We start from the raw sequence: 15,265 nt of genomic DNA, 5'->3' as shown, positions 1-15,265 counted from the left end.
AAAGACAAAGATTTCAAACGTAATCGCAAACACTGCTTCCACTTACATTTAGCTAGAAATGTTCAAGAAACAGATCATTCATCAAAACTCCCGTTGGGCTTAAGGCTACAGAAGCGATGGCTGGCCAAGATAAGGTGCCCGTGCCTATTATGCCTTTGACAGCATCCCCAACAAGTCTTTGGTACTATGAGGCTACCAATTAGTCCTACTTCATTGATGCCCCGTATGTAGCTATCCAGGGAGTTCAAATCAAGACAGCTAGCAAGCCACATGGATCTTCTAAATATTGCCAGACACTCTCTCCCAACATTTAGGACTTTTATCGAATGTCCCTGTGCACCAAATGACCAGCATTTTTAATCATGAATATAACATTGCAGTACACCTTAACATTAATTTATATGATAAAGTTGTACATTTAAATGGTAGTAAACTATATTCTTTGCAAATATGGCTCCCATGTCAGTGACACGTAAAAAGCACCATCCAAACATGGCCAATGCCAGTATCCACTGACTGGCTTGCTGTGGCATGTAAAAAGCACTCACTACACTCTCGGAGTGGTTGGCATTAGGAAGGGCATCAAGCTGTAGAAACATTGCCAGATCAGATTGGAGCCTGGTGCAGCCACTGGCTCTCCAGACCTCAGTCAAACTGTCCAACCCATGTCAGCATGGAAAATGGACGTTAAACAGATGATCATCATTACATCTATTAAGATAACATTGTGAACTTTTTGTTGTGGTTTCAGGCACCACACAGAGTGAATAGTGACAGATAAAGTCAACTCCAGTTATTAACAACCAGAATATGTGTTAATAGTTGTAAACACATTGAGTACTTATCTGCCATAAGCAAGATTATAATTTTTTCAACTAAATGTATCAGGTTCCATATTAAAATTTAGCCTTGCGCTATATACACATGCAAGAGTATGACATTTGATAGCAACTGGAGATTAAACTGGTGGACATATAGTGTAGATTTAATACTGAAAAATGTTTTAATTCTATGATTTGAGATGCACTAACAATAATATTCCTGAGGTCATAAGGGCATTTTGAATTATTCACCACCAGACCCCTTTCCCAGCTGTTCATGCTGAGACTGATCAGGTTCTGGCTTGCAGCCCAGTTATAACAAACATTATGGACCTGCTCTCTTTATTCAAAGCCATGTCATAGCTTTCTATGTGGCTTCAGTGGTAGAGTGAGAATTTACAAATCCCTCAGCAGCTTATTTCATTTGGCTGACGGTGAACCACCTTTGTGTTCTTCCTGAGATGCATGTTCCCTAACCCTAACATATTCATCTTGGTAGAAACTGTAAAGATGAATATATTTGTATAATGTGGTCAGGGAACTTTTGTTGTTTTATGAGATTCATTTCTGTCAGGGGTTGTGGAAAGTAAAGCGGGTTTTGTATGTGGCATTGAACAAGCTTCTCTCCAACGTTGAGAAAAGGGGTGGTTAAGAGTAAGAAAGATGATCTTATTAACAATACATGTCAGATAAGTGTAAACAAAATTGGATGGTGGTGTGTCAGAAATGCTTGATAGCAATGCCAAATCACATTCATATAAACAAGTCAACTTCTATATATTCACTCAATCCACTGGAAAAAACTGCCAATCCCATATAGTCTTTAGGAAAAAAGCCAAAAAAAAGCAGACTACTGATCATTGTAAATCTTAAATACACTGTCTGAAAATCAGACTAATCACGGCTGGAACACCTTTGAATATAGATTTATACATTCAGGACCAACTTGATTTTAAACTACAACATACTTTCATCAAACCTCACCAGAGTTTACCTTGCACGTCATCTTGAATCAAATAAAGAACAATAGAACCAGTAGTGTACTAGGAGTCAACTTACTTGACTATATCCCAGTAACGTCATCTTCAAATAATTTAATTATAGTAAATAATTACCTTGTCTTAAATAATAATAATAGGGAGCATTAAATACGAAATGAAAAATACATCTCAATCTATGCTACTGACATCCTGCCCTGTTCTGGTAATTCAATCTGAAGAGAGCATCTCAGTTCAATTCCAGTTCTTTCATTCTCCTTTTCCATAACCCATTGGATTGTTGAGACACCTGAATAATTCACCTTTAGATCATTCATGGGCAAACAGCAGCACATGGGACTTTCTGGAAGGCATGCCAATGAAAAGTTAACTTACATTCTTTCAGTGGGCCAGGCTGCCTGATGATGAGTCATGTCTCATTCTGCTCACTCCTCCAAAACTGTTGTCTATGCTTGCACTAGATGGTTGCTCAACCTGCTGGAAATAACAGCCAGATTCATTCAAATCTTCCTTAAAAATAAAGAACATATTGGACAATAATTATCATTACCATGTGGTAGATGGCAGAATCATCAAAGCATTTCAGTATTTAGTTTTAGTGCTTTATGGTCTGAGTTCAAATGCTGCCAAGGTTAACTTTACCCCTTTCATTCTTCCAGTGTGATAAAATAAATGCTGATGTTAATTTAATTAACCAACAAACTTCATCTGTAAATTTGTGACCTTGTGCCTCACTTAGAAACAGTCATCATCATCATCATCATCAGTAGTAGGAGGAGGTCATATTGTGACATTACATTATGACACATTTCTTGCATGCAGTGCAAACTGTTTATTATAACCATGGATAATGTTACCAAACAGTTTTTGTTACCAAGATTAGTGTGTATCAAACATGCAAGGCATTGCTATGTCATCAGCCTACTTCATTCCACATTGATCACAATAAACAGCTTCTATTCATCATCATTATCATTTAGCATCCGTTGTCTTGCTGGCATGGGTTGGATGGTTTAACCAGGGCTGGCAAGCTGGAAGGCTGCACCAGACTCCAGTCTGATTTGGCATGGTTTCTATGGTTGGATGCCCTTCTTAATGCCAACCACTCTGAGAGTGTAATGGGTGCTTTTACATGCCACTAGCATGGGTGCCATTTACATGGCACCGGTATCTGTCACAACTGTGATTTTACTTGGTTTGATGGGTCTTAGAGCTTTTTTTTTGGCTATAGTGAGCTTTTATGAAAGAAAAACCGTTTGCTGCTGTTGTTTTTCTGAATATGAAGACATTAAGAGTGAGTCATGTTAACTGTCTCAACTAAAATATTGTTGCTCTAACATAAACAAGCTAATGAAGGAGCCACTGTGGGGTTGTTTGGCTAGCTAAAAATCATAGCCAAATATTGATCAAACACACCTTACTGTTAGAAATAGAGAAGGAGACATTGGACAATGTAATCGTGAGTATAAAGAAAAGCCTGGATGATCACAGGTGGAATGACTGATATGTCTACTTGATCAGCTGACTTGATACTAAGCAACAACCATTTCACTATAGACCATGTTAAAGCAGCAAGTGGTTATTAATCTTGTTTAAAAAAACAAAACTAAAACCATTGTCACCCTTGTTTGATTTATGGCATTCTGATGCTCCACAACAAAGTTTTTTTTTTTTTTCTTAATCTGTGCAACTTCAGTATGGCCACAGCAATTGGTTTCAGTGTGTGAATGTGAAAACCATCTGCGTATTGGAACACTCATGAAGACTGTTGTTCTGTAGGCAACTCAAGAAAGAATATATACTGAAGTGATTTTATATTGCAGTCTCCTGTCCTTAGCACCAGTTGTCACAGTACATAGTAAGAGCCACTAGAGAGCAATAAGAGGGAACTGTACTTCATGGTACTACTTTACAGCTAGATGTACTGAATCAATGAGGTAACACTGATGGTGGAATATAAGCTAGCCCTTCACTTACCTATTGCTTACAGTAGTGATTTGTATCTCTTCATATCACAAATAGGTTAAGTAGTATTGGAAATTCAGTGGACATTAACTGTTTACATTTTAACTGGTCATCTAGCACCTTATCAACTGAACCACTTGTGATTCTCAACACGATTAAATATACAATATTTATTATATAGCTAGCTCAGTTCATTGAGAAAGGAATTCCATACTACATTGCTTGCCATTCATGAATAAGAGATGGAAGTTACTTATTGAGTCATTTGAAATGAATACAACTTCAAAACATTTTCTTCGTGGAATATATATATCTAGAGTAAGCTTTGAGAAGCTCATTTCTCTGCAACTTATGTCTATTAGTGTGGTTTAACCAATTACTGTAAGGTAATAATGTATCAACCATTAATCAGACTCTGTTCCAATTGATTGTAGCAGTGAAATGTTTTTTGTGTTACCTACTTACAGCTAAAACCAATTAGAAAGTTTCTATGGTTGTTCAACCTGTCAAATCTCCTTCACCCCATGGCCTACAGATTCATGAGGCTAGAGCTTGTCCAGATGTTCAAGTCCTTTAAGCTGAGAGTACATGACTACCCTTGAACAGGATGCCAATCCGTTGCTCAGTTAACCCTGGTGCCAGCCACTGGAACTCATTTGTAAATCCAAACACTGGGACACATGCTATCACCCTTAAATCATCATACCTTACAATTTTATTTTTAAATGAAAGGATATGTCATACAATATAGTCTTCAATACAATATATCAAAATAAAATGGAATGGTCATAGTGGAATGTCTTTTATCATAGCTCTTGCTCATTCGAAACTCACAAATTTACAATCAAGTGGACTGAACCACTTGAAAAGTAAGAGAAGTTGTCTTGGTCACAATGCAATGTTGGTATCAAGATTTGAACTCATGAAGTTATTAAATTAATATATACACTTGAAAAAGCCTTATATTAAAACACAAGGGCATGTAACATTTACAATGTGGAAGACACTATCAGTCATATTTTGTCTCAGAGAAACTTTTCATATGAAATTTGTGTGTTAAAATGACCAAGATGTGCTCAGAATACCACTGGATCACTAGAGACACTGTTTTGTGTCAATTTAATTCTAGTCTCACTAGCTTTTGCACAAATCAGTAAATGTTTTATATCTTAACTTCTATATTGAAACAAGTATTGCCGGCTTGACTCAGAACACCCAAGATATTTGTCACTGAGGAGACTAAATTAGGTCAAAAACAATGTCTGGCAATCCTCCAGCTTTCTGAGTGCCCTATATTTGTAACACATTCTTTTCATATTTGTAGGCACATTATAAATGATATACACACAATCAATAGAGCTCCCTGTGCTTCTCTTTGCAAATTTATACTTTCAGTTAAATATTTGCATCTCAAGTTTATTTTCTCTAAATTCTAAGATGGATTTATTCACAACACAAATATCTTTTTTAATTTCATGAGAATTCTGTACTCTAGAGAAGCTTTAAATTGAGTGCTGTAATGTAGAGAAACATCCATGAATTATCTGCGGTCTGCTACTTAATCTGTGGTAACTATTTACAAGATGGATACAGAGAGCACTGCATTGAGTTCTTTGACAGAGCTTGATACTTCTTTGACTTGTTCAAGTAACAACTATTACAAGTTCTCTTTACTATTTACAACTACTGAGTAAATAAAGACATCTGGAATAAAGTGACTTGTATAGAGATAATAAATTGCTTACAGTGGATTTGAATTCACAGCCCACACAAGCTAAACAGTCCAATACCCAGGAAGACATGGGATGAAGTAGTGAGGAAGGATCTTCAGACGCTGGGCCTCACTGAGGCAATGACAAGGGACCAGATGTGGTGATTTGCTGTACTTAAGACACATCAAGCTAAGTAAAATCGGTGTCATCCATACATACAGGCTTGTCCCTTACAGGTGCCAGTGCTATATAGAATGCACTCGGGCTGCATAAATCCACATAAGAAGCATCCAGCATACTCTGTAAAGTGATTGGTGTTAAGAAGGGCACTTTGACCTTAGAAATCATGACATATCAAACAATTGGAGTCTGGGACAGCTCCTATCAAACCATCCAACCTATGCCAGCATGGAAAACGGGCGTTAAACGATGATGATGTTATTATTGTTTCCACCACCTCTATCACCACCAACACCACCACAACAACAACATATCTATAACTCAGAGCTGGTTTTGAATGAGATATTTTCTGATATCAACTCTTTTGTCTTTTACTTCTGAGTTCAAATCCAGCTAAGTTTTAACCTCGGCAGTATAGTTGGAGAAACTTTTCATGTTAAAAGAATAACATTTAAATCTAAATCTGGCTGACTAGAGCCAGATTCAAATTTAAATTGTTCCAGTGGAAGTCATATGTTAAAAGTAGGTTGTGTTTAGATGTAAGGCCACAAATTAACCATGGCCAGAACATTTTCCATCATAATTCCTCTTGAAGAAGCCTAATCCAGTCTTGGACAACCTGCAACCTACAAGACTTTCTGAATGGCAAGCTAAATGAAAGTTTACCATGAAATTATTTAGTAGTGTGGCCTGCCTTATGATGGGCCATGACTCATATGGCTCCCTTCTGAAAAAGGGTTGCCTTCACCTGGTATAAACAATAACAGATTCTACTTCTACTTATAAACTTTTACTGTGCAACACTCCTCCCTCTCTCTGGTCAAATCAGGAACAGTCCAAGACTAAACAACAACAATTTATATTTTATTATTTCCTCAGTTCAATCTAATCTATTAAATTCTTTCATCACTCTCTATAATCAATATTTATTTTTCAATCAGTGACAGACAAGTTAGATTTTTGACATTTATTTATTTCTGCCTTTGTCATCACCACCATCATGATCATCATTGTTGTCATCACCATCGTCAGTCTTCTTCTTCTTCTTCTTCCTCCTCCTCCTCTTCTTCTTCTTCTTCCTCCTCCTCCTCTTCTTCTTCTTCTTCCTCCCCTCTCCCTCTTCTTCCTCCTCCTCCTCCTCTTCCTCTTCTTCCTCTCCCTCCTCCTCTTCTCCCTCCTCCTCCTCTTCTTCCTCCTCTTCTTCTTCCTCCTCCTCTTCCTCTTCCTCCCCCTCTTCTTCTTCTCATATATTTTGCATTACTTTCTAGTTTTCAATTCTCTAAACTGTAATTCCATTTTTTTTGTCTCTTTCTTTCTTGTTACTGTTCTGTCATAGCAAACTTGGTAAACAATCTGATTATATTACCATAACTGTTGGCAGAGCACATACACATATGTTGACTTTCTATACTCACAAAGACTTACATACATACACACTCATGCTTAAACACATACACACTTCCTCATTATTTATTTATCTGTCTCCTTCACATGCATTCATACATTCTCTCTTTGTCCTTCATTCTCTCTCTTTCTGTGCATACACTAAAATAATCTTCACACACATCCACACACACTTAAGCACACATATATGCTCTCTCTCTCTCTCTCTCTCTCTTCCTGTCTCTCACCTGATTTACATCTATACATTCTCACATAAACTTTCACACACACACATACATACATGGAGACTGACATATATACATATATATACAGAAATACACATATACATGCATGCATGCATCCATACATACATACATCTACAATCTGTCAAAGCACTATTAAAATATGTAAAATATTCAAGAAGTTCCGTGTGTAATAAGATCCACATAAGCAATGCCATCCAAGTTTATATCTATGTATACATTTGCACTGGCATGAGTTATATGTATATGTGTGAACATGCATACATACATATACATACATGCACATGTGCATGTACATACAAGACTACTCTGCTTGATGTCTAAATTCCAATCAAAGAATCCTGTTTCTAGGCTAGAAACTGAGTCTTTCCCCTTTGGTGAGGAATTGGAAAAATAAAGCAAGGAAACCAAACATACATATTTGCATACATACATACAAACAAACATATATGTATGCATACATACAATACTTGCATACATGCAAACACACTTACATACACACATCTACCTACAAGCAATACTTAGTTACATACATACATACAAAAATACCCTGTTGATGTTGTTGAAATTCCAATGAAGGAGCCTTTGCATCTAGGTTAGAAAGCGGCTCTTTCTCTATTGGCAAGAAATCTTGAAATAAAACTGAATAATGGTTCCGGGTTCAGTCCCACTGCATGGCACCTTGGGCAAGTGTCTTCTACTATAGCCTTGGGCTGACCAAAGCCTTGTGAGTGGATTTGGTTGACAGAAACTGAAAGAAGCCCGTCGTATATATGTGTATATATATATATATATATATATATATATATAATATATATATATATATTATATATATATATATATATATATATAGCAACCAGCCATACAAAGCTAGTTTGGTTGGGGTACTGTTTTAGTTGCTGATAACCAAGTCATGTAACATACTACACTGCATTACAAGTTACCATTAGCACTCAGAGCAACCTGACATAAATATACATCCATACATTTTTTTCTTCCACACATGCACAAACTTTCTCTCTCTTCAATCACTTACATTCATATAACCATATATACATACACAATAGTACATAACCTTTGATTTTAAGTGAGTATGATAGGGTAACATGTACCATGCTTTTGCTAATTGTTTTAGGTGGACATGTAGCTGTGAGTAGACATAAATACCCACTCGGTCTTCCAACTTTTAATCTAGTGAAATGTCTAGGATGTGACAACTGAAGGAGAAGTTGACTGTGCCAACACTTGGCTGGTATTCATTTTTCACTAAGTGGAATGGAGCACTGTGAAATGAAGTGCCTCACTGAAGGATAAAATGCACTGCTTGGTCAGGAATCAAACCCATAACCTTTTGATTGTGAACTCAATACTACAACTAATAAGCAACATATTTGTTTTGGCTAGAACATTAGGTAACCAAATCCATGGAAAACATAATCCAGAGAAGAGAAATATATAAGCTAAGGTGATGAGAAAGGTACAACCACACATAATTTGAAAGAATACTAGTGGAATGTACATATCAAGCAAAACAGTCCAGGCATAGTAATCTATACACAGAAGTTGAAATCAGTTGTCCAACAAATGTCAGCCTTAATGTTAAAGATTAGAGATAAGGAGAATGTTTATGCTGAACTGATGAGAAATCTGCAGGTACTCTGTTCAGACTACAACTTTAGATTTTTAACAATTGAAGCACTTAGATATATGACTATTTGCCTCAGTATCAAGCTAGTGAAGATGAGATTCACAAAACTGAAAAGAACAACCTAATAAGATTACTGCTACAATTTATCAAAGGTACTGTCAAAATATGTAAGACATTCATAAAGTTCAGCATGTAATAAGATTCACATATGCAATGCCATCCATGCTTGTGCTCATGTATATATGAGTACATACATATGAATATGCACACATTTAGACATAAGATTTCTCTGCTTGAAACATAAATTCACATTTATACAAATAATTATTGGGCATCGTTAGTAAATGCTGAAGTGACCATCTTGAAAGGCTGGCTTTTTTTCAACCAAACGAAGAAATTTGCATGAAAAGTGATCAGATAACATACATTTCACAAATACAATCTGTAAGCAGCACAGTAGAAATAACAATACTTTTTTAAAGTTCAGTATGATAATTATTTAGTTATCAAAATTCCAGTAATGAAGCTTTGTTTCTTTGTTAGAAACCAGCTCCTTTCTTATAAGAAAGATTGAAATTACTAAAAAAGTAAAATAACACACACAAATACACACACGCATACACATACACTCTCACTTCCTTCCATTCACATGCATATGCACACACACTTACACATGGATATACTTTCATGAGCAGAATTTTGCTCTCATTCACTGAAGTACATATGCATAAACCTGTACACAAACACACACATGTACATGCATACATATGCATACGCAGAAGCATTTCCTCATTCAGACATTCACATGTCATACATGCATACATAAGTATACACACTCATACACAAAGATATTCATACTCATACACTCACACCTGCTTTAACATATCTACATTATCTAGAATGCCTTTATAAAAAATTATATCTTTATTTCTGTCATTTTGATTTCATTTTCATCGTATTTTTAACATTATTACATACATGTGCATGCAGATAAGAACATATAAGCTGCAGCCACACCTTCCATTGCCTGAGCTCCTACATGTATATGTGTTTCCCGTAAATCCTCGAGTATAATCTGCATTTTTTCCCCAAAATTTAACGGTCAAAATCCCTAGTGCATGCTATATATGAGGTTAAAAATGAAAAATATTTTCTAAGCAATGTCCGAGTCTCTATTTGCTGTCCGGCAATGTTAATTTAGACGCATTTTGTGATGTTGGGCGCGAAAATACCTTAAGCTAAGCGTGAAAGCAATGAAGTCATAAAAGAATCATCCATTACTTGCAATAAACAACATTTATTAAAATAAAGGTATTCAGAACACAGAATAACATGTAACAAAAACAATTTGCAAACATATTTACATTCCCATATAACAGTTAAGAACATCACCATTATTGTATTACGCATGCGCAGGATTGTTTGTTCGACTAGGTGCTGCTGGCTTAATTATGCACAACTCAAGTTAGAGAAGGGGTGTATATTATACACAAGGTTTAGGTTTTTCAGAGGTACAGCCCCCTAAAAAATCTCCTGCGTATTATACTCGAGGATTTATAGTATGTGTTACTGATGTAAGCTTTCTGTTGCAGTTACTAATCTGGTCAACAACAGCCTCCCTTAAACTGAGTGTTCTTTATCAATCTGACTGCTCTTAATGCATGGACACCAACAAACTCTCTAGAACTTCCTGTTATTCTTCATTGTATCCAAAAACTCTCTGGAAAGGATAGCTGATTGTCATCTGTCATATGTTGGAAAATCCTAATTAGTTCCTTCTTTTTAAAATAAAATGATTATGACATATATGGAGTTTCTCTGAATTTACATGGCTTTGACACATTTTAAATGCTTGTGCTCTCTCTCTCTAACACTGCCCTTGTACTTACTGAAGTAAATAAGTTGATCTAAATCTCAGAGATAGTGTTTTGTTGGCTACTTATTCAATTAGTTATAACAGTAACACAGTATATAGTTTTTGAATGTGCATTAGATTAACGTGTTTTAGTCACTGCACTGTAGTTCTGGATAAATGTCGACATATTTTATATTTCCAGTGTCAAGTGTCTCTTCAACAGTCTAGAGTAATATTAGTTTCAAATTTTGGCTCAAGGCCATTGATTTTGAGGGAAGGGGTAAGTTGATTACATCAACCCCAGTGCTCAACTGGTACTTATTTTATCAACTCTGAAAGGAAGAAAGGCAAAATCAACCTCACTGGAATTTGAACTCAGGATGTAATGACATGAAATGCCACAAGGCATTTTGCCCAGCATGCTAATGGTTCTGCAAGCTCACTACCTTTTAGTATAGAGTGATATTGGTTTCAAATTTCGGCACAAGGCCAGCAGTTTTGGGGAAGGGGTTAAGTCAGTTACATTGATCCCATTGCTCAACTTGTGCTTATTGTATCAATCCTGAAAGGATGAAAGGCAAAGTTGACCTCATGAATATAGCGAGTGATATCAATTAATTGAATGTATGGATACAGCATGGTCAACCAAAGCCTTGCGTCAACCCAAGCCATGTAAGTGAGACTGGATAGAAGCTCACTGGATGGATTGTACCTGCAATTCAAAAGTCATGCAGTTTCTCCCTGAGAATTACATTAAAGGCAACATGTCAGTGGAATACTCAACAATATCACTCATTAACTCAAAAAGTAAATCATTCAATTGATCAATGGAAGATTTATTAAACTAATTGAAGAAATGACCAGCAAAGTATTATTTATTTTCGGCAGGCCAACTGATTTACTGAAGCAACAACATTTAGATAATTATAAACTGTGTATCTCCCAATTAGCAGACAAGGTTAGGCACTTGACTTCTACTGAGGAATTGAACTAGGTCCAAACTTTTTCTGTTCATAGAAGAGATAACAAACATTTGTTTATATCATCTGAAATCACTGTGTTACCTAAAAAACATTAGATCTTCTTTAATACACAGTTTTTAAAATATCAATCCTATATACTGTGAGATGATTAGAAAGTAGTGAAACACTTGCCATCACCTGCAGGCTTTTTATGTAAATTCCATAAGTTAAGAGAACATCATTACTAAATCTAATGATATGCTGTCTATTTATAGCCCATGACCCAAAGCTATCTGCTAGTCATTAGCTCCTTAGAATATGTGATTAGAATAGAATAGCACACTTAAAGCAGATAATTTTATCTTCATATTACAAACTAGTTTTCATCATATCATTATTTTTTTTAACCCTTCAGTTTAATTAGGTCATCCATATTCTCTTTCTGTTTCAAGAAAGTTGTACCATTTTCAACAATCAAACTATATTTGTAGATATCAGATTAAAATGAAGTGTTTTACTCACATATACATGAAAAGGGAGGAGCAAATGGAAACAATGAAGAGTAAATAGAACTCTTTAGTTTTGACAGAGACAACTTCTGTAGTGCCAGAGATACAATAAAGTGACTCAGTCCATGCTGTAAAGTGGTTCAAGATTAGAAGGACATCCAGCCATAAAAGTCATGCTGTAAACACAACATAATGACAAGTATGGGTTTTCTCTGTTACTGTGTGTTAGATGATTTAGAACCTTGATGGGTAGCAAGACCCTTCCAATCCATACCAGTATGGGGGGGGGGGGGGGACACATTCAAAATGATGATGATTCTTGAACTGTAGAAGAATTCATACCTCAAATGACTAACATTATTAAAAGTAGGGACTGATCTTAAGTCTAATAATCTTCAATAAAAATGTGTAACCTATTGATAGATTGAGATGATTAATATTTCTGAATATCAGAGAAAGTATGAAACATTATTTGAAGTTTCCTTGTGTTGCTAAGACTACAGTTCCTTGAATCTATTTATAAATGTACTGAATTCAGCTGAAATTTATCTTTAAATGTTTTACATTCTAACACTCTTATGATTTCCAAATAAATATCAATACTGTATTGGTTTGTTCTATAGAGGAGTGATAAAAAAAATCCTTTTGATCTAATCAGGTTTTGACAAAAGTTAATTCTTTTGTCACATATCCTTGTGGCTCTGAGTTTGATTTCACAGCCCTGCATTTCTGCAATTGTCTTTTACTGCAGTTTCAGATTGACCAATGCTTGTGCATTGAATTTAATAAGCTGCAGCATCATCATGTATCATATGCCTGCATTCATTGTAATGTTGATGACATTACAATGAAAGTCTTCCTTATTTAGTGCAAGTTCTCCAGTCGCTTTCTCATTTGTGTGGAGTCAACTTGTGATATTATTCATTCATTCTATTCTTTGCCTGCTCTTGATCTACTGCCCTCAACTCTTCCTTCAATGATAATGCTTTCCAGACTACCACTTTGAATACAGCCATAATAGATGAGTTTTTGTTTCTCAACAATGTTCATGAGTTGTCATCTTTTACCTACTTGTAACACCGATTTATTTGTTTGATGGTCCTTATAAGAGACTCAGCACATTCTCTTGTACACTTACATTTCAAATGCATTGATTATATTCTCTTCAAATTTGCTCAAAATCCACATTTCATCATCATCATCATCGTTTAACATCTGTTTTCCATGCTGGCATGGGTTGGACGGTTTGACTGAGGTCTGGAGAGCCAGTGGCTGCACCAGGCTCCACTCTGAATGGCAATGTTTCCACAACTGAGTGCTTTCCTAATGCCAACCACTCCAAGAGCATAGTGGGTGCTTTTTACGTGTCACTAGTATGGGAGCCAGTTAAGCGGGCCTAGCATTGATCACGTTTGGATAGTGCTTTTTATGTGTCACCAGCATGGGAGCCAGTCAAGGGGTACTGGCATTGGCCACATTTGGATGGTGCTTTTTACATGCCACCGGCATGGGAGCCAGTCAGGCGGATCTGGCATTGACCATGTTCAGATGGTGCTTTTTATGTGCCACCAGAATGGGAGCCAGTCGAGGGCACTGGCCACAGCTATGATTTTTGGTTTTACTTGACTCAACAGGTCTTTTCAAGCATATCATATTACCCGACGAATCAAGGGTACTCTTAAATGGGCTGGACATGCAACACTGGCATCAGCCATGGATATGATCTCACTTTAGTTGCCTTCTCAATCACAGCATATCTCCAAAGGTCTTGGTCTTCTGTCATTGCCTCTGTGAGAACCATAAATGCCTATTAGCCAAATGAAGGCTTGCACAAGATTTGTTTTTAACAATATGTACATACATGCATACATACATATATATGTATACAAGCATGTACACGTGTGTGTGTGTGTGTGTGTGTGTGAAAGAGAGAGAGTATGTATATCATCATCATCATCATCACCATTTTAATGTCTACTTTTCCATGCTTGCATGCATCAGATGAGAGTTTGTTGGGGCAGGGTATTTCTATAGTTGGATATTCCTTCTGTTGCTGACTACCATTTGTTTCCTAGTGAAGTAATTTCTGTCATGCATTTACAGAAGTAGTTACAAGAACTTGAAACAAATGACACCATATGTGACCTTTGTAAATGAAGATCATATATGTTGAAATATGTCAAGAAGCCTGGCTATGCTTTTGCAGTGGACTACAAACAAATATTATCAGTTCACAATCAGTAAGTGAACACATGTGGAGACTGGGGAAATACACACACACACACACACACACACACACCACACACACACACACATATATATGTGTACATGATGGACTTTTTTCAGTTTCCAGCTACCAGATCCACACACAAGTTTATCAATAAAATCACCATTGGCTTCAACCACAGCTTCCAGGTATTTTCAGAATCTCTTGCAACTCTTCTGGATAGTCTCCATGTTTAAGTTGGTGAATGTTGCCATAATCCTTGCCTTCAGTTCATCTTTGGTATTACAAGATTTGTTGGTCTCTCACTCAACTGCACCTCACACATAATAATCAAGAGGGTTGTAGTCTGGGGAGTTAGGTGGCCAGATGTTAGGGGCGATGTGGTCACAGAAATTGTCTGACAGCCATAACTGAGTTCTCCTGTTTGTGTGGCATGGTGCAGAGTCCTATTGCCAGACATAAGGTCTTCCAGCAGCCACCCTCTTGACCGAGGGCAGCACTACCTCCTTCAGGTACTTGATGTAGGCCTCCATGTTGAGTCTGAGGCTGTGAGGGAAGATAAATGGAGGCATAATGTCACCATCACTAGTGATGACTCCAAACACCATGATGTTGACTGGATGTTTGATTTTTATCACTCGTTTTGGGGACAATCTGTCCTGAAACATATGTATTGGGGCTTCCAATGTGAATGCCAAGTGGTACAGCAGGTTGTTTTCAAATTTCTGGCAGAATGAATTGC

Source organism: Octopus sinensis, linkage group LG3, assembly GCF_006345805.1.
Source record: "Octopus sinensis linkage group LG3, ASM634580v1, whole genome shotgun sequence".
Classification (NCBI taxonomy): Eukaryota; Metazoa; Mollusca; class Cephalopoda; order Octopoda; family Octopodidae; genus Octopus; species Octopus sinensis.
The sequence above is the reverse complement of the archived record's forward strand: the minus strand, read 5'-3'. Positions refer to the sequence as shown.